The sequence below is a fragment of the Sciurus vulgaris genome, assembly GCF_902686455.1.
Source record: "Sciurus vulgaris genome assembly, chromosome: 14".
NCBI lineage: Eukaryota > Metazoa > Chordata > Mammalia > Rodentia > Sciuridae > Sciurus > Sciurus vulgaris.
This window is the reverse complement of record NC_136475.1, coordinates 67,881,502-67,901,481: the sequence shown is the minus strand read 5'-3', so window position 1 is coordinate 67,901,481 and position 19,980 is coordinate 67,881,502. Positions and strand designations below refer to the sequence as shown.

Below are 19,980 nucleotides of genomic sequence, written 5' to 3'. Positions count from 1 at the left end.
AAAAAATTAATAATTAGTTCAAAAAAAAGTAAATTGTGTTGTATTTTGTGAAGATGTAAAACCTTTTAATGAAGAAGAAGCTTTGTTTGATCCTGTTCAAAAGAAAATGGAAAACTAAAATCATCTTTTCCAGAGCCAAATGTATGAGCTGAAGTGTCTGATGAAAAAGAAAATGTAAAGGTGTCTTCTTCCGGTTTCCCAAATAAGTTTCCAATTCCTTGTTGTGATGAGGGAGGATTGAGATTGACTGCAGAATAATGTTCATTAAACTGATTTGATGAGACTTCTGAATCAAATATAGAAGAATCAAATAAATTCAATCTAGGTGATCTAGAAGTATAACTTGTAAGAAATGAAAATCCAGAGGATTCCTTTTGTGTTTGAACTTCAGGTACTGCATTTCTATTTATTTCAAATGAGGGAGCTTTAGGAAACTGTATTTTCTCCAAAGATTCAGGTGTCTTCGCAGCCTCAGGAGCTTTTAAAAATATAGGAATTTCAGGAGTTGGTGGAAAATTCTCAGCTCTTTCTTCTACTTCATCACTATTATTTTCTATCGACTTCCCAAAATGTTCTGTATGTATAGGTTGTGAAGTGCATTTCAAGTCTCTTACTTGTCTTACTGTCCCTTTATCTGCACACTCAGCATCTGTATGTCCTTTTTCAAACCACTGATTGCTGTTTGATTGTTTCTGAGGAGTTAACAATCTGAACTGCATAAAACTTTGTGAACTTTTAATAGCAGTAACATGTGAACATTTTGAATGGTTATTCACACCAGAATCATTGAACACTTGCGAGTCGTTTTCCTTTTGTCTGAAGTCAATATTGGCAATCCTTGACTGTTGCACAGAACTTTCTTCCTTTTTATCTGTAACTCTTGGCTCTGAAGAATGCATCTTTTTTGGTCTTGCAAATTTCTTTCTTTCAATTCCTTTCTCTTTTCTGTATATTTTTTCTTTTCTTCAAGAGTTTCTGAATGATTCTTGGTTTCATAAATTCTTGCAATCAGCTTTTCCGTCCAGCGCCCCGGGAGCTCGCATACCGTAGGCCTCGAGTCACTCCTGTGTGACTGCCACACTCAACTAGCTCGAGGAGCGAAGCCTCTCAAAACCTGGGGACAGGGTTAAATGAAAACCAAGGTGCGCGAAACACACACCCAAGTGAGTGCTCCCGCAGCCGCGGAGGCGCGCGCTCGCCCTCGGGTCGCCGACAGCTGGGCTCTGCGACAGCGACAGCGAAGCCATGCGGGGCCGCAGCGCAGGTCTGGGCCTGCGCAAGTGTCTCAGAAGTAGCCTTTAGAAAACAAAACTTTCTCAGTGTCCTCAAAGAGTGTTAAAAGAACTGATCCTGGAAGAAGAAAATTCTTCCACTTGTGACAATATGAATGCATCTGGAGAACATCAAGCTAAGTGAAAGAAGCTAGGCAGAAAACAAATGCATGCAATCTCACTTACATAATAGTAAGACTCAGAGAGAGTAGAATGTTGGTGGCCAGGGCCTGGGATGTGGAGCAAATGAAAAATTGGCCAAAGGGTACAAAATTTCAGTTATATAAGATGAATAAGTTCTAGGGATTTAATATATAGCATGGCAATATTTTATTATATATTTGAAATTTGCTGAGACAGTAGACCTTTAGATCTTTATCCTTAGCACTTGCATACACATTCGCACAGCAACTATGTGAGGTGGTAAGTTAACTATCTTGATAGTGGAAATCACTTCATAGCATATATATACCTATATCAAAACATTAAGCTGTATACCTTAGATTCAATTTCTATTTTTCAAGTATCCCCAAATAGAGCAGAAAAAATGAAAATAATGAGAACTCATAATTTATCCAATTTCTGCTAAAAGCACAAATTTCATTTGAAAAATATTCAGGAAACTGGATTAACCACCCTCTCCTGCATGAGATGAGACCTATATACAAAAGAGAAGTGGACTACTGAGAAGACAGATGGGAATATCACCGAGTACTTTGCAGGTGCTGCTCTATATACATAATCTGACTGCATTTCGTGGCAGGAGGTATTACTATCCTGCTCTCTAGATGAGGAAATTGAGGCTTAGGGTGATTAAACCACATGCCCAATTTCATACAGCTAAAGCAGTATTCTCATCTAGACAAGCATCCTTTCTCTTAATCAATAGACTCGGCTTCTTAAGGAAGTTGGAATGCTCGGAGGTGGTGCCAGTCTGAATTAGGAAGATGGTGATAGTAAAGAAAAGAGGAATAGACTCTTCAGAAGTAGAATTGGCAAGACTTAATAAACAGTTGCTTAAGGACGTCTTTGGCAATGGAAGCCTGAGTGAATGGAAGAAGGCTGCTGTCACTCATCTAAATAAGGGAGCCAGAAGAAAGACCTGTTGTGTGATAAAAGATAACTAATTCATTCTCAGTTCTGTGGACCTTGAGATGGCATTGGTAAATTTCAGTGAAAATGTCTCTCCAGCAGCTGGAAATGTAGTTTGGTTGCTAAAGGTGAAGAAGGAGCTAGAAAGAGAAATTGAGATGTCATGCACAAGCACTGGAGAGGTACATAGACGAAGGAGGATGGTGGAACAAAATCACCCCACCATTTTCTTTCCTTCTCTCAAGTCATAATCAAGATGCTTTTTGAGTTTTGTCAGTCATGCCCTCCAAAATTATCCACTCTGTTCAAGAATGAAATGGAGAAATGTAACAAAAGTTTACAAAATGGTCCTATGAAATAATTCTTTGACTTCCCAGGTCTGAAGAAGAAAGGCAGCTTTGGCATGAGGGTTCTAAAGAAACTTCTGAGGGGCAATCCACACTCTCTCAGTTTGTCTTCCCCCCATATGAGATAGGAGCATAGAGGCCTGGTTGGTCTCCCAGACCACGGCCACCATTGCCAGCCAGGGAAGATTTTAAGAGGCTAACATGGACCCGGCTAACATGTACCTTGTTCTGGGTTAAAGGTGAGAGGCTCAAAGCTGGCAGGATCTGCACCTCTGGGATTCTCCATTTGAGGAGTCAGTTAGTTCCTTCTTTCCTAAAACATCCTAAACAATAGAAAATACAGTAGAAGGTAAAATTCCACTGCAGAATTCTGAGGCAGGCCCCACAGAGGATTTACTGTCAGTGGGGTGAAAGTGAAATAAAATCGAATCTCTTCTAGGTCAAGGAAATCACCTCCTCCCTCTTCTCCAAGGCGCAGAGTTCCATCTCTCCATTCATTCACCATCTTCCTCACAACTTACTTAGCTGCACCTGACGTGCATTTGTGTCAAGTTGCATGTTCATGAACCTTTTCGATGCTCCTGTCGTGAGTGTATGCAGGAGTTACAGTGAGAAGACTCCCCTGCTACAAATACGGAATTACAGGAAATGAGATTGCCTTATGAGAATCAAACTTGAAACTCAATGCTGATGAATCAGAGAATAAATACAGGAAATCACTTTTAAGATCAAATGTTCCTTGCCAGGACCCTGACGGAGGAGATTAACACATCTAAAGAAAGAGTGCATCCCTGAGGAGGGGAGCCCTGCCCAGCTATCAACAAGAAGCTGCATTCAGTAAATATCTGTGAGTACTTACTGTGTACCTGCAGTCAGCTCAGATTCCAGGTGGGGGAAATAGGAAACGAACGTGCATACACAATTGGTTTGATATGTGCATGTCCTAGGAAAGGGACCACAGAGCAAATGATAGCATTCTGTTCTGCAGCAGAGATGTGCTCCTTCTCGGCCAGCTTTGGGAAGGGTGCTTGGACCTAGAGCCCCAAGCTTACATCTCCAGCACCTACCTAACGGCGCCATGTTGATCTCTCCTGTGTGACTCTCATGAGGACATTCAGAGAGAAAAGAGCATGTATTCAGAGTGTGCAGCTCAAGGGATTTTCCAAAGTGAGCACACCTGTGCAGCCGGAGCTCTGAATTCCTCCTGTGTGCCATTTCAGTCCCTCTGTCACCAAAAGGTAACCATTATCCTGAAGTTGCACCATATATTTCTTTTGCCTGTTTCTGAACTTTATATAAATGGAAATATACAACCCCAGCTCATAATTTCTGGCTTCGTTTATACCTGTGAGATACATTCACATTGTTGGCAAATTTGATTCGTTCCTTTTTCATGATTATGTATTTTATTGAATGATCATATCACAATTTATGGACACATTCTGTTTAAACAAACATCAGGATCATTTCCACTATTATTTTAAGAAATTATTTTTCTACATAAATTGGTTGGAGCTGGTTTCTGGTGTTTGCAACCAAGAATCTTGCCTGCTACACCTTTGTTGAATTCTAAATTCTTACTGGGCTATTAAGGTTGATTGAAACAGTGATGGAAAACTTGTGTTTCTGTATAGAAACTTCCTTTTTAGTGATGTTTTTGAGGACATAGACATTTTCTTCACCAGCTATCTGGCAACTTGCTCTTCCAACAAGTTCCAATGATCAAAAGCTTTATTCTATGGAGATGAAACTCTGAGATTCCAGCCTAAATGCAGTACTTTCTGGAACAAGATCTCCAAACTGGGTTCTCTTGAGTTGCTCCTCGGGTTGATCAGGAGGCTTCTCCACACGGATCTGAAATGAGGCTTCTGGGTGTGCCCCTCTGCAGTGAAAGTGGGTTTCGTCTTGATTGTTCAACAACAGAAGTTTGGGGTTGGAACTTTCTCCACATTCCCCATTCCCCAGGATGCCACTCTCGGGAACTCTGAAGAGTATAGCTAATGGCTCAACACAATCAAGTGAAAAAGAGACAGTCATATCCACCATTCATCCATTACTAGGGTCCTTCCATGTTTCCAGTGTATCAAATTGATGCCCTTTGTGTCGGGATCTTACCCGTCTGAGTCATTTCTTCTTTTCCTCTTTAACCAGGCCATGTGAATTGCCAATGCAATCATTTCAGACCTGACTTGAGCAATGAGGTAGGCCAGCTGACAGTTTTTCTTGTTGGGTATTCAAGGAGATTGACACCTGCACTGATAACTGCAAGTACATATGAGCCCTTAATACATGTGCAGGAGTCTTAGCATGTGCACCGAGGATATGCAGTGCAAAGTGTGTCCACTTCTTTGAAGGCCAATCTCCCCACCAGTGCTCTGGATACCGTCCCCTTGTCCTCCCAAGAACTTTCTTCCTGTAATTAACCCTTCTCTCTCCTGCATAATCAATTTCTCCCTCCCCAGGATAATCAATTTCTCCCTCCCCTGCATAATCAATTTCTCCCTCCCTCATGGGTCATTTCCATGAGCAGTCAGACATGTTCTACCACCTCCTTTCAGATAAAGGAAAGTCCTTTGACGTCATATCCCCTCCAGATACAATCCCATTTCTCAAGTCTTTCACAGCAACACTTCCTGAAAAGGCTGTCTGCAATCACTGCTAACCTCCTCACCACCAACTCTTTGCCCAGCCAACTCTGATAGGCCTTCCTTCTCTCCACACCACTGAGTCTTCTCATTTCAACCTTATGAACAACCTCCTTTGTCCAATCTCATGGTTGCATCCATGTCTTGTCTCACTCAGCTTTTCAAAATCATTTGCCATCTTTGACCACTCCTTCCTTCTTAAAGCCCTCTCCTCTCCTCGTTTCCAAGATACCACTTTCTCCTCTTCTCCTCCTAACTGGCTGCATTGTCTTAGACTTTATTCCTTTTCCCTCTTGGGTCTCTAAGTGTTGGAGTAACTCCAGGATCTCTCCCAGATCTTTTTGCCCTGTCTATATTCTCTTCCTGAATGTCTCACCCAGCCTCACCTCTACACACGGATGACTGTCAAATTTAAATTTTCTACTCTTGACCTCATTAAGCTTCTTCTTGCATTCAAGTTCCTACATCCCACTGCCTCCTCGATATCACTACATGCATGGCTAAGAAGTTTCTCAAAAGTAGTCTAGCAAAAGTCTTAGTTTCCCAACATCTATCTTTGCCTCTTCCAATCCTTCCTTATCTCAAGAAACAGTACCGATACTCATCTCATAGCTCCTAATCATCTTAAGTCTTCTCTTCCTTATTTTCCCAAATGAATCATCAGCAAGTCCTGTTGGCAATAGCTATATGTCAGCAGTTAATATTAAGAGTCTTTTATCCACTTTTACTTAATCCATTAAAAGAAACTTTGGAAAATAATATCCGTCTTTCTCATACTCTTCATGATTGTCTTTTTTAAAGCTGCACATTGTCTCATTGAGTAAACACATCCTAATTTACAACCCCTTTTCTTGAACTTTGAATTCTTCTGATATTTGCCATGGCCATGGGGTTCATGAAGGCAAGGCCGAAGACCAGTGGATCCCGGTCACCAAGCTGGGTCGTCAAGGACATGAAGATCAAGTCCTTGGAGGAGATCTATCTCTTCTCTTTGCCCATCAAGGAATCTGAGATCATTGACTTTTTCCTGGGGGCGTCACTCCAGGATGAGGTTTTAAAGATCATGCTGGTCCAGAAGCACACTCGTGCTGGCCAGCAGACCAGGTTCAGGGCATTTATAGCTATTGGGGACTACAGTGGTCATGTTGGACTGGGAATAAAGTGCTCCAAAGCAGTAGCCACTGCTATCAAAGGGGCCATCATCCTGGCCAAGCTCTCCATTGTTCCTGTGCGGAGAGGCTCCTGGAGGAAAAAGATTGGCAAGCCCCACACTGTCCCTTTCAAGGTGACTGGACGTTGTGGTTCTGTGCTGGTGCAGCTCATCCCTGCCCCCAGAGGTCCTGGCATTGTCTCAGCCCCTGTGCCCAGAGGGCTGGTATTGATGACTGCTACACTCCTGCCAGGGGCTGCACTGCCACCTTGGACAATTTCACTAAGGTCACCTTTGATGCCATCTTCAAGACATAGAGCTATTTGACTCCTGAACTCTGGGAAGAGACTGTATTCACCAAGTCTCCCTATCAGGAATTCACCAACCATCTTGTGAAAACCCACACCAGAGTCTCTGTACACACTCCAGACCCAGGCTCCAGCTATGGCTACAACGTGGGATTTTTATACAAAAGTAAATAAATAAATAAAGTGAATGAAACCTGAAATACAAAGAATTTTATAAATAATTTGCAATGGCATTTACATGTATACATAGATACTTTATTTTTGTTTTTAAAGTCAAAAAGCTTATTTTTTATGTTGCCGTATAAAAGATCACTGAGTAGCTGCTTCAGTTACACAACAAGCGGGGAACAAGTACCCGCCATTCTGGTATTCAGGTACAACAGGATTCTATCAAAACTGTTGTTCTCTGAGAGTCATAAGAGTATAAAGCTGATCATTGAAGAGGAAGTGGTTAGTTGGTCTAAGGAGCAGGGCCCGTAGCAGAGAAGAAACCCACATTCAAAACCTACTTCCTACACTTCAAAGAGAAATCAAGGGGGTGAACTAATGTGACCTCCCAAGGTCCTATAGCCAGGAAAGGTAATGAACTAAAGACAAAGGCTAAGGAGGACAGGGAGAATCAAGCTATGGTCCTGATGTCGCACAGGAGAACCCACTGCATGAATCAGACTGGAAACCTCTCTGGATCTAGTCACCCTGCACAGTGTTCTTGTCCTGGAACATGTGGGAGCCAAACTGTGGAGACACTTAACAAGCTCAGCCCTGAGGCTTCCAAGGACTCCTGTGGCTTTTGCTGGGTCTACAGTGACTTCAGCATGAGAGTGGACACAGATGCCCTGGGCCATTTTCAATAGTGAAGCTGGTAATAATAGCAGAAAAATCAAAATAAAAAACAATAACAGAATCTGGAGGATCTGCTATGGGCTGACCTCTTTCTCTTCTCTCTCTGACTCTGGATTGGATAAGCTTTGAGTCCTCTTGACCAATAGAGGTAGGATTGGGGAGGAGCCTCAAAAATCATCACTAGACTTCCTAGTAGGGCACAGGACGTTCGAGCAACTAAGAAGGAAATGTGTATTTGTACTCGTACACCTTAGAGCAGACACGCAGGTTATACACCATGTGCCCCACACAGGATCCTTTCCTTAGGCAGATTCCCAGAAGGTGCAATCATGATTCAAAGGCATAAACGTTTTTATGATTCTTGGCCTTTTTTCAAAGGCATGCACTAATTTTCACACCCTCTCAGTGATGAATAATGGACATGTTTATTTTTGTTCTTTTTTTTTTTTTTTTAAACCCAAACCATGAATTCTTGGGAAGAATGATCAGTGTGAGAAGTGGCAGCCCATGGTGGGAGCTACCCTTAGGGCAATTATAAGGTCAACACAGTTTTAAACGCACTCAAGGCCAATGGAGCTGAGAGGAGCATTTCCAGGCTCCTCCTTCCCAAGATCCCTCTCACTCTCTCAGGGCGCTGCTTCTGTACCAACCTCTCGGATACTCCTGCCCTCACCCTCCCTTCCTCACACTCATTAAAACCGGCTTAGGAGCAGCTATGGCAGCAGTCACTTCCCTCTTCATGTGGCTCTAAATCAAAGTGTCACCTCTCCCAAGCACATGCTTGCATTGCAGTTCTGATTGAGGAATAAAAGCTTTGTTCTCCGTTAAAAGAACTTTACGCTTAGATGCCCCACACTGAGAAATCCACCACAAGCTGAACCTTTGACTTGCGGGGCCAAGGACACTCATAGGCTGTGATGTGCGGAGCATCAAGAGGCCAGCACTTCAGAATCAGAACCTAGAAGGTAAGATTGACAGGGGAGCCTAAGAGCAGCCAGAGACTCTACCCCTTCCAGAGGAAAGCAGTGCTGGGAGCTGGAAGAAATGAAGTGGAAGCCCCAAACCCTGGTGACATGCTTCACCCACGTCAGCATGTTACCTACTCCAAAGTGAACGTGACTCAAAATAAAAACCTGAAAGCTGTGTTTATGCCAACAAATAAATTGCAGTTTAACAAAAAAAAGAGTCAATCATTTTTTTATATAAAATGCATTTGAAGCATGAATGGTTTTGATCTTTTACAGTCATGACACAAAAGCTTTTAGTCCTGTACATGGTTATATCATTGCATGAGCCTGGGCAAGTTCCACAACCTCACTGGCCTTCAATTTCTTATTTATGAGCTATAGACAATTAGGCCCTGCCTATTGGCCTGAGGGGACTGGTGTAGTTGGTGAATTGGGTGTTTAAGTTGAAGGGCAGATGTGGTCTCCAGTGGTCAATTCCAAGCATCACCTATGACCAAGGTCTAATCTCCATGAATCCAATATTAGACAATAGGTAGAAATAAGTGTCCTGAGCTTGTTGTCCAGTGATGTGGATGTGTAACTCACAGCCTGCAGTCAAGATTTGTAAGACATTAATTGGAATGTAATGCAAACCCCATGGAGAGTAAAAGACAAAGCTAACTTTCGAATGAGAGACAGGAAATGAAAAAAATGATATTTAATTTGGACATGTGCCCCCAATGCATCTGGAGAAAAATCAACAAAGAATAAATATCAATGGGAAAACCTAGAGTGACGAGCCATAATTATTCTAAAAGATACAGGGACAGGAAATTGGATAGGAGCTTGCTGTGTTGGTTTGCGCTACGGGAATGGCCTTTTGTGCCTGGAAAGGGAAACGAGAGTTTATCTCCGAATAACCGAATGGTATTGTACATAAAGTCAGTCTAAACTTTGTTGTAAGTCATCTCACAATCGTAAGGTTTTTTATGTTCTGCAGGTCAGTCCACCAACCTTGCAGTATGGACAAAAGGGATTGGGGGTATGATCAGACATCTTTGCCACTTACTAGCTATGGGACATGACTTATGCTTTAACTTGTCTGACCTCTGGGTTTAGTTGCCCAAAAAAGAGGAGAATCTCTCTTTCAAGGTTGTTGAACAAACTACAGATAATGTAAAGTTCCTAGCATATGGGAAATATCAAATAAATGTCAGCTGGTAGCAGCAGCAGGAGTAGAAAGGAAAGTTAAAACTCCATCCATTACAGAATCTTTTGCTCCTTTGAGTTCCAGTCCTACCACCCTGATCCACGCACCTGAGTTCCTCACCCACATCTAGTGCAAGCTCCAAATTGTTTAATAAAAAGGGATCTAGGAGGCAGTGAGGCAGGGTGTGTTCTGTTGAAGCTGTGTCCATAGTGGCTATGACATGCTTGCTGGCTCGCTTAGCCCATGCCACCAACTACTTAAATGGACCAGGTAGAATTGACCTAGAATGTTTTTCCCTTTTAAACAATCCATTGATTCAGTGTCAAAGTGGAGCACTGTTCTGGAATCTTCCTTCTACAAGTTATGGTGTGATGTTTCCTAAACACATGCCTTGCCAGTTCCTTATTAAATATAGTTTTATATGATAATTTTAATCACATACTTTGCCAATTACTTTGTGGATGTGTTTATTAATCACATGCTTTCTTATGTGCTAGTTGCAAGTGGCATTAAGAGTAACTGTTAGAGATTGAGGTCCTGGCACCCCATTTGCTTACCCACTGCCACCGCCAGGGTCCCCCAACTCAGGAGCAGGTGCATCCTAGGAAATCAAGAAACCATTGGGGAAATAGACTTGATTTTCATACCAAAATTAATAAGGAAGCTGCTGCCTGACTTCCATTCTTAACAACACAAATGTGTCCATATACCCATCAGGACCCTCAGAGACCCTAACTAGTGGGTAATGGTAGCAATGAAAAGGGGGAAGGGGAAGATTTTACCTACTTGACTTTCCCTACCCAGGAGTCTTTATGCCTAACGCTGCTTTTGCCAGCCAGAGTCTCTGAATTTGGGTTAACTTTCTATGGGTGAGTCAGAATCTCTGGTCTTCACTCAAAAGTGTCGCCATGTTGAATGGTATTTTTGTCTTCCTCCCTCCCTCTCACATCATTGGTTTTGGATGAACATAGTGCTATCTCTGGGTCAGAATACTTTTCAGAGACAGAAAATCAAAAATAAAGCCTCTGCAATCCCCTTTGTCTGCTTTGCCTCTGTTGCCCATGATTTTGAGGTCATAGTCAATCATTTCCTTGATTAATATTAGGAAGATTTCCCTCTGTTTTCTTCTAATGTTTTTGTAGTTTCAGGTCTTGCATCTAAGTCTTTAGTTCAACTTAGGTTGGTTTTTGTATATGGTATGAGTTAAGGGCTTGATTTTGTTCTGCATATGGATGTCTAATTTTCTCAACATCATTTGTTGAAAAGATTATTCTTTCCCTATTGTGTATTCTTGCAAAACTGTATTGTTTCCTCAAAAAATTTTTAAAATAACCTTATAATCCAGCAGTCTCACTTCTAGGTATATTTCCAAGGAAATTGAAGTCAGAATCTAAAGGGATATCTGTATTACACATTCATTTCAGCATTGTTTGTTAAAAGATATGCAAACAACCTACATTATGTCCATGTACATTGATGGATGAATGGATAAAGAAATTACACACGCACACTCTTACATACAAAAACATTTAATGAAATATTTTTCAGCCTTAATAAAAGAAGAAAATCCTGCCATTTGCAACAACATGGATAAACCTGATGGACATTATGCTGAATGAAGTAAACCAGGTACAGAAAGAGAAATACTTCATGATCTTACTTATACATGGAATCCAAAAGCAAAACTGAGAGCAAAATGGTGGAACCATGGGTTAGGTAAAGGGTGATATGGAAAGAAATTGGCCATGGGGTATAAAGTTTAAGTTTTACAAGATCAGTAAGTTCTAGAGAATTAATGTTCAACAATGCAACTATAGTCAACAATATTGCATACCTGAAACTTGCTAAGACGAGAGATTTTTAAGTGTTCTCAACATCCTCAAACAATGGTAACTATTCAAGATGATGAAAATGTTAATTAGCTTGATTGGGTACCTATTTCAATATATACACATACAATTTTAATCATCAACTGTACTCCAATAAAGTTGGGCAGAGGGAGTTGGTCAAACAAAAATAAATAAAATAAAAAATAATTCAACAACATGTATCCCATTTGTTTACAATAATAAAAAATAATAATAATGCCTCTGAATACATAAAGAGAGAGTAGATAACAGAGATAGACCAAAGTTTGAGCTATGAGACAGAGAAGTTGAGGAGATAGGGAAAAACAGAATTCAGAATTTATAAGTTATGACTGACTTCTCAAGCTGGCAAAAAAATTGAAGATGGGAGAGAGAATATAAAGACTTCCATTAGTGGTAGCCATTTCAGCTAAGTCGAGAGAAAAGGATAGAACTTCAAATGAAAATAACATTCATGGAGATGGACATGGAGTCCACTCAAGGTGTGGAGGTAATTATGAACAGGGAATACCCTCAAAGAGAGGCTAGATGGTATCAGAGGAAGAAGTGGGATTCAAATAAAGAATAACACACCCAGAGATAAAAATATTTTCATAGTTTCCTTTTCCTGTGATCTGCTTTAAAATTCACCCCAAAGCCAACTGTTTTTGTGGTTCTTTAGATTTTGTTTCTCTTCTTACTACCTCCTGCTGCCCAGTTCCCATTCCAGTGTTTGGGAAGACTAAGAGAGGAAGTGAAATTCAAATCTCTTTATTCGACCCTGGAGCGGGGGCCTTTTGGCTAAGAGACATGACGGGTGAGGATGCGCTTTTTGGTAAAGTGCACTGTGTAGAATGTGTGGGTGTTTTTTGTTTGGTGGGTTTTCTTTTCAGTCACTGCACTCATGTTACCCCCATTTACCAGATCAAGTTTTGTTTGGACACAAAAGAGAAAGAATCAACAAACATTTGCTGAATGGATTGACTCTGCTTTGCTCCTTCTAAATATGCCTCCATGGAATCTTAGCAGCTTTCCAATACAAAATCCATGCTGAAATCTGACTGGTCCAGTCCTCAGTAATGTGTTAATCATGAATTGTATACACACTGATCTAAAGTTTATGCCAGCAAAAAGTTTTATAATGTGCTTGTACAATGTCAATAATAACATAAATAAGAGGAATTCTAACCTACTCAAGAGGATAAGCTCTTTTCAAAGATTTAACAGTAAATATTTATGTGCTGACAAGAAGCACACTGAATACAGATGGTGTTTCTCAATTCATTAAAGCACCAGGAAAGAGCTGAGATCCCAGAGGGCTCTTTCTTAACTACTAGTTCATAACATTACAGTACATTCGTTCCAATGACTATTCTTTTTTATAATTTTCAGTATTTCAGATTATTCCTAACTGGGTCTGCCTTTTAATGATTTAAGTCTGAATAAGTGAGGTTTTACAATGATTGACAAAGCTACATAACAATACAGAAAAAAGTATGCTCATCTAATATTCTCTCTGTTAGATTTGGAAAAGAGAGAGAAAAACAACAACAACAACAAAAAGACGAGTGTCTGAGGTCAGTGAGAATTACAAAAGTGATTTGAAAGAAGAACAGATCCAAGAAGTTGAAAAGTTCAGCTCAGTGAGGAAAGTCTTCCTTAGGATATGAATTCTAATGCCATCCAACTAAGCTGAGCATGGCCATCAGAGAGTCTAAAGTCCTTTCCATGCCACCATGCCCTGCAACCTGGGAAAGACTCAACTTATCAGCATACATCTGGATATCTCTAGATGAAGAGGGCTTCAAAGAGTTTGTTGGGACATCTCCAAGTTATCTAGGAGAGAGTCTACCTTGTGTCTGACTGTGGTGGTAAGCATGGCTAAGAGTTATTAAAAGAAGTGAAACTTTCTTCTTCCCCTTTGAAGACTAGAAAACTGAATGGGGAAAAGAAAGACTTACAGGGTCTCACATTTTCAAAGATTACCTTCTACTGAGCTCATGTCTTCTGAAGGGCAGATCACCCTATCCCAAACTAAACTCAAGAACCTGTTCAACTTTGACTGAAAGACATTTTTAGGAAAAGTTTCATAAAAGCATAAAAATTTAGGTGTGGCAAAGGTAATCAATACCTATACAAAACCAATAAACATTTCTGACTCATGAGGAAGAAAATTTCCTCTATGTATTATCTACAATTAAACAATATGGTTTACAAATTCTTGTTCATTGAATCCTCTTCTCTGATCTTTATCCTTTCTCTTCCTCACTTCTTTAATCTTCTTGGAATTATGGGTCACCTCCAGAGACATTTCTCCACAATCCTATGATCAATATCTGAGGGGTTCAGGTTAGAGTAGAACAAAAAATAAAATTTGGTTATTCAAGCAACAAACACATCATGACCTTCTGACCAGAGTACTCACCAGGATCTGGGTTAAACATTCCCCAGAGAGAATAAGTGAATGCCACAGATACTCAAATTGACTTAATTTCTAGCTGCAATCAAGATTGACCTGCTAAGATCATTTTAGTGAACATTAATTCTTATTTAGACCACTGGGCACATTGGGCCATTGTATATGTAAGTACATGAACAAGTCTATCAGTTAAAGACAATGTCTGAAGCAGTTGATCCACTATCTACAAGGCATGCATCTTTGTTCATTTGTTTAGTCTACATCAGGAAGCCACTGTCTCAGTTCAGAAGGGTAAAGCCGAGATATTGTACAAATACATGCAATTTTCCAAACTTCAGGAAATTTGAACTGAAACATTGACTGGAAAGAGCCTATAGTACACTTGCATGTGGAGCTCTTGTTTAAAAACCTTTTCACATGTGATGAGCTCATATCCCAAATGTTTTGACTCAACATGCATGAGGATTTGGCAGGAGCCTGCGGGGAGGAGTGCCTGTCATGGGAAATGGGAGAAAAACAAGGCTGGCTAGCACTCAGAGCACACAGACCTTCATGGGACAGGGATTCTGTGAGTAAGAAAGCAAATAGAGAATGTCTTCCCTCAATCCAGAAAGAAATACAAGTTTACATAAGTTAATAGTCACTTTTTCTATGGCTTCCTACGACTAAGTGCCCCTACAAGATACATAAAAATGCATTAATATATAAAGAATAGTAATATATGATTAAAAATATATTAAAGAGTATTAATATATGATTAATACATTAATATATAAAGAGTAGAGTAGTTAGACATTAATCAATATCTGTTTTGGTTATGTTAAAGTCACAAATGTTTAAAATGCCCACTGTTTTAGAGTTGACCCCATGTAAGATAGAACTGTATGTTAGTAAGTGTATTTAACACCTTTAAGTCATGCATTTTCCTAGGACATGGTCCTAGTGGATTCCTGATATTCACCAGCATGTGTTCTCCTGCAGCTTGGGTCCAGCAGCAGACTTTCCCTCAGCCTTCAACAATTCCTGAAAAAGTCTTTGGAAAGGACTATCAACATAGCTTATGCATGAAGTTCCACCTGCAAAAACACAGCCATTCTATTGCTGTCTTTCAGTTGAACCTGAGGCTAATTCAAGTTAAAGGGCTAGAATGGCTGCAAGGAATGTAGTACAGACCGCCTTATTGAGCAACATAGTCTTTATTTTGCTATTAGAGGGAATTCAGCAGTTTTAAAAGTCTGTCTGAGGATATTAATCTAGCTGGAGTTGGAAAGATGATGTACAGAGATGTAGGAAGCATATAAAGACATGGATAATATTAGTAAGAATGGGAAAGATAAAAAGGAACATTTAGAAAGAAGAACTGACAAGCCTTAAATATTAGTCAGTTTTTTGTTACTATAACAAAATACCTGAGGTTGTGTGCTTTCTCACTTATTCCAGTAGGAGAGAGAAGTTGTTGTTTTACGATTCCAAGCAACAGCCCTGAGATCCACTCTAATTGCGTTTGCTTAGTCACATATCTACACAGAGCCAATCACAATGACTTTGGAGACAAACATGCTGACCTGGAACATACATAGTCCACCCTGTAGCCCCAGGTGGAATCAGATTCCATAGAGCTATGGATCCCTAAACTGAAATATGGGCTACAGGAAGAAAATAATAGAAGCTAGAGAGTCAACCAACAAATGTCTATTACACATTGTTGAGCTAAATCCCTTCCTCCTTCCCATACCAAGTTTATGACTTTTATGTTAGATGCAATGATTAAATAGTTTATCCAAAAGTTTTAAAAACACAGCAAACAAATCAGAATTGCGACATACTCCATAGTGTTGAAAAAAGGGAGCAATATTCATTTAAAGGGGAAAGAAACAGTTGAAAAGGAAAGAAAAATTGAGTATGTTCAAATTCTAGGCAAATACAATCAAGTCTTTGCCCCTGGAATGTATTCTAAGCTACATTCTTTAAAGCCAGGTGACATCTAAGGCTGCTTCCTTCTCACTTCAATTGTGGGCTGGCTTGGCAGTTAAAGGTCCTGCAAGATGAGGCCTCTTACTGCTCTGACATCAACAATGAGTGCAGTGACAAGGTTTGAAAGATCTTCAATAATTACTTTAAAATCACTCCAAACTACCCAGTTTTGATGTTTTTTAATATCATTACATGAATAAATTTTTAACAACCTTTGGTACAGGCTTCTGAGAAATAATTGACCACAGAATGTCTTAGATTCAAAACACATTACTTTGTGGGAAGAAAGGCACCACCCAGCAACCCACACCCATCCTAATGTTGAATGGACTTCATTTCTGAATTCTAGACACTACCTCACAATGCTACAAAAACGTTAGTAGTCTTGTTAAAACCCAAAGACTGAGGCCTCGAGGAGTGACTCTTGGAGTCTCCATGACAAAGCTATCTGGGCAAAAATTTCTAAATTTCTGAGCTCTAAAGCTACTTGAGGTAGATGATTTTATGGACAGAATGACTTGCAAAGCACTCAACCCTGACCAATCAGAGTTCACCATCAACCAGAATCAGAGTGAACCCTGATTCGCAAAGTTCATCTTTCCAGTTAACTACCAGTCCCTTGGCCAAGGAGATCTAAGGAGGGGGATCTATAAAAGACTGGGACTGGGGAGAAGGGACACAAGAAACAAGCTCCTGGGAGAAGTGAGAAGGAGCCAATCAGTTCTATGGAGGAATCACAGGTGAAAAGATGGAAAGAGAAAAGAAATGTAAGAAGAAATGTGGCAGGAAGTGGAGGAGATGGTCAAGTATCATAGACCAGAAGCAGGAGAAGAAAGGGAAGACAGAGGGAAAGAGAAAGAATGGTGATGTAGCATAACAGATGAGGCATAAGCAAGAGGAGCAAAGGAGATCAAGGAGAGAAGGGACTTTGCAAATTCAGACAAGCAGAAGAGGAAAAAGAATAGTAATGAAAGTTAAGAAAGGTAAGGCAGAAAAAGGTATGAGAGGTGATAAATAAAGCAGTAAGAAAAAATGGTAATGTTCACGAATGATCCTCATCTCCTACCACAATGCAAAGCAGGGGGCAGCAAAAATTTTCTATAAAGTGCCAGATAATAAGCATTTTGAGCTTTGTGGGTGGTACTGTCTTTGTTCACTGCTCAGCTCTTTGTTGTAATATGAAAAAAGACATAGACTATGAGTAAACAAATGAGTGTGACTGTGCTTCAATAAAGCTACAAAAACAGATGGTGGACCAGATGTGGCCCATGGGTCACAGTGGCTGATCCCTGTCATAGCAAACCCAGGCAGACACGGGTGTTTCTTACATTTCTGTCATTCCCAAAGCATCTACCATAGACCTGGGCCTACGATGCCAGCAAATGTTAGAAGTGTGTGGAAGAATGATTTTACAGGCCAAAAAAGTGGTTAGATGGCAACGATTTTCAATGGTTTTCATAGCTTTTGATCTACAAAATGGCAGTTTCCTACGATTTAACTTCCTTGAAGCAAGACTGACCATCTGATCCCTAATGTAGACGCTATAGACAGAGGGAAGGAGAGAATATTCAATCCTGGAATAAATACAGTCAACAAAGAGGTGGACATCATCAGTATAGCTTGGCCAGCGTGGGCTAACATGGATACCTAGTGCCTTAGCTTAGGCTGCCACAACAGAATACCACAGACTGGATGGTTTCTACAACAGAGATTTATTTTCTCACATTTTCTGTCTTGGTCCATTAAGCAGCGATACCAAAATACCTTAGACTGGGTAGTTCATAACAACAGAAATCTTTTACTCAGAGTTCTGGAGAAGTACGAGATCAAGGTGATAGAAGATTTGGTGTCTGGTGAGGACCCATCCCTCACAGACGTCTACACGTCCTTACATGGTGAAGGGGCAAGTGGTCTCCCTCAACCTCTTTTATGAGGGCAGCAATCCCATTAATGAGGGTGAGGTCATCATGACCTAATCACCACAGGAGGTCCTACCTTCTAACACCATTACTTGGTGTTTAGGTTTCAACATACGAATCTGTTGGGGACACAAGCCCTCAAAGCTCAGCTGTTCTGCAGACAGCCCTCCAGGGACAGGGTGAAGCATAGTCAGCTTCTGGTGAGAGCCCTCTTCCTGGCTTAGGAACCTCTGCCTTCTCACTATGTCTTCACATGACCTCTTTGTCTCTCTTCTTTTATACGGTTACTAGTCCCAGTCCAAGGGCCCCACTTCATGACCTCATCTAATCCCAAAGGCCCCATCTCCAAATGCCATCACACTGTGTGTCAGGGCTTCAACATATGAATTTGAAAGAGGAGACACACAAACATTCAGTCCTTGACACTCAGGAAGGGCTTTCATTTATGTTCCTCTTAAATCACTTTATTGTTACCTTTTCTCTGTACAGAAGAACCAGGCTGTATGACTAGCTAGGGCTCCCTCTCCCAGATCCTATAACAATGTACACAGAGCCTGGCGAATTTTACACTCAGTACTGATTATTAAAACTTTTAGATTGGAAGTGAATTTTCCAACCAATACAGGCAATAACTCCACAGAGTTTGGATCTGAGGTTGAATATTGACCCAGAGGCCAGAACTCAAACTAAACTTCTATCTCTGTGATTCACACCCTACTGCCTCATCTTTGCCTCCTAGAATATCTCAAGCAGAGTTGACAGCAGAGCTGGCTTTCTCTCCAACCATCATTAGTTTCTGTTACTGTTGAATGTTTAATGTCCCCCCGTGTGTTAGACGCTTGGTCCCTGGGTGGGGTAGGGTTCCTTGACAGGGATTGTGGAACCCAGACCCCTCCCTTTTTTGTTTGTTTGTTCATTCCCTGGTTCGTGATGTAAACAAGTTCTCCTACACATGCTTTGGCACAAACTCCATGTTGTGCTGCTTCATCACAGACCCAAAGCAACAGGGCCAATTGGTCATGGACTGGAACACCCAAAACTATGAGCCAAAATAAATCTTTCTCTTGATAAGTTGATTATCTCAGGTATTTTGTTATAGTAACATGAAACTGAGAAATGGTTTCCCAAAGAGACCTGTGGTGACAGGGGAATAACTTCAGTGATAGGTGGCGACCAGAACTAGTCAAGCAGTGAGTGCTCCAGGGCTTGGAGCATTCCTAGGTTCCAAGCCCAGTGTCATAGACATACAGGCTTGTTCTCGCCCTAGACTCAGACCTCTGACCACGGCCTCACATCCCCATGTTCTTTTGTGGTTGGGAAGAACATTTTGTAGCTTCTGAGATGGGCAGGTTTTGTTCGGTGAAGGGTTTCTGTTTTGAGAAGACAGAGCCATGGCCTCTGAAGCACAATGCAGGACATGTGGAGTTGATTTTGTGGTTGATTTGCTTTCATTTATTTTTGTCTCGTACCTGGCACCATAGCTATCTTTCCAAGTTTGTGTTGGCCCCTGACTTTAAATCGTCTTCGGGCACCAGTGGTTTGAGGAGTCTTTCTCAAGTCATTAACCAGGGAAGCATGAGCTGACTTAAATTTTCAGAGAGAAGAAATGGCCCTCAGGGATTCCTTTGGAGTTCACAGGAGAGACATAGCCACACAATTTCCTGAGGGCAAACCTTGAATGGCGCCAAAGGTTCAGCAAAGGAAGTTAAGTGGGGCTGGTGTGGTCAGCAGCGTCGCATCCCGAGGTGACCGTAGGGCTCTTGAAGGAAGAGGATTCCACTACGCTGCTCCCTGAGTAAATGAAGCTCTGACACTTGTTTGTAGGCATTTTACCTCTGCAGGGAAAATGTTTCTTTGTATTTGGGAGCGAATGTGTGTGCATGGCTGTGTGGACATGTGCATATTCACTTTAGAACTTTTTCCAGAACTGCTGACAAGAGCAGCCCTGAGCCACCGAACACCCAGTTTCTCCCGTCTGGGAATGACCTTTCTGCTCCCTAGAGAAGCA

At 41.0% G+C, this 19,980-nt stretch overlaps 2 pseudogenes across 2 annotated transcripts; one reads left to right on the top strand and one right to left on the bottom strand.

Annotated features, from left to right (window-relative positions):
- Positions 1-18: 18 nt before the first annotated feature.
- On the bottom strand, positions 19-1,247 carry LOC306644548 (protein SIX6OS1-like; annotated as a pseudogene). Its single transcript has 2 exons — positions 1,200-1,247; positions 19-1,072 (listed from the first exon to the last, which is right to left on the bottom strand). The product of its transcript is annotated as a protein SIX6OS1-like (transcript).
- On the top strand, positions 1,246-17,986 carry LOC306644547 (small ribosomal subunit protein uS5-like; annotated as a pseudogene). Its single transcript has 3 exons — positions 1,246-1,291; positions 6,257-6,960; positions 17,860-17,986. The product of its transcript is annotated as a small ribosomal subunit protein uS5-like (transcript).
- The last annotated feature ends 1,994 nt before the right edge of the window (positions 17,987-19,980 follow it).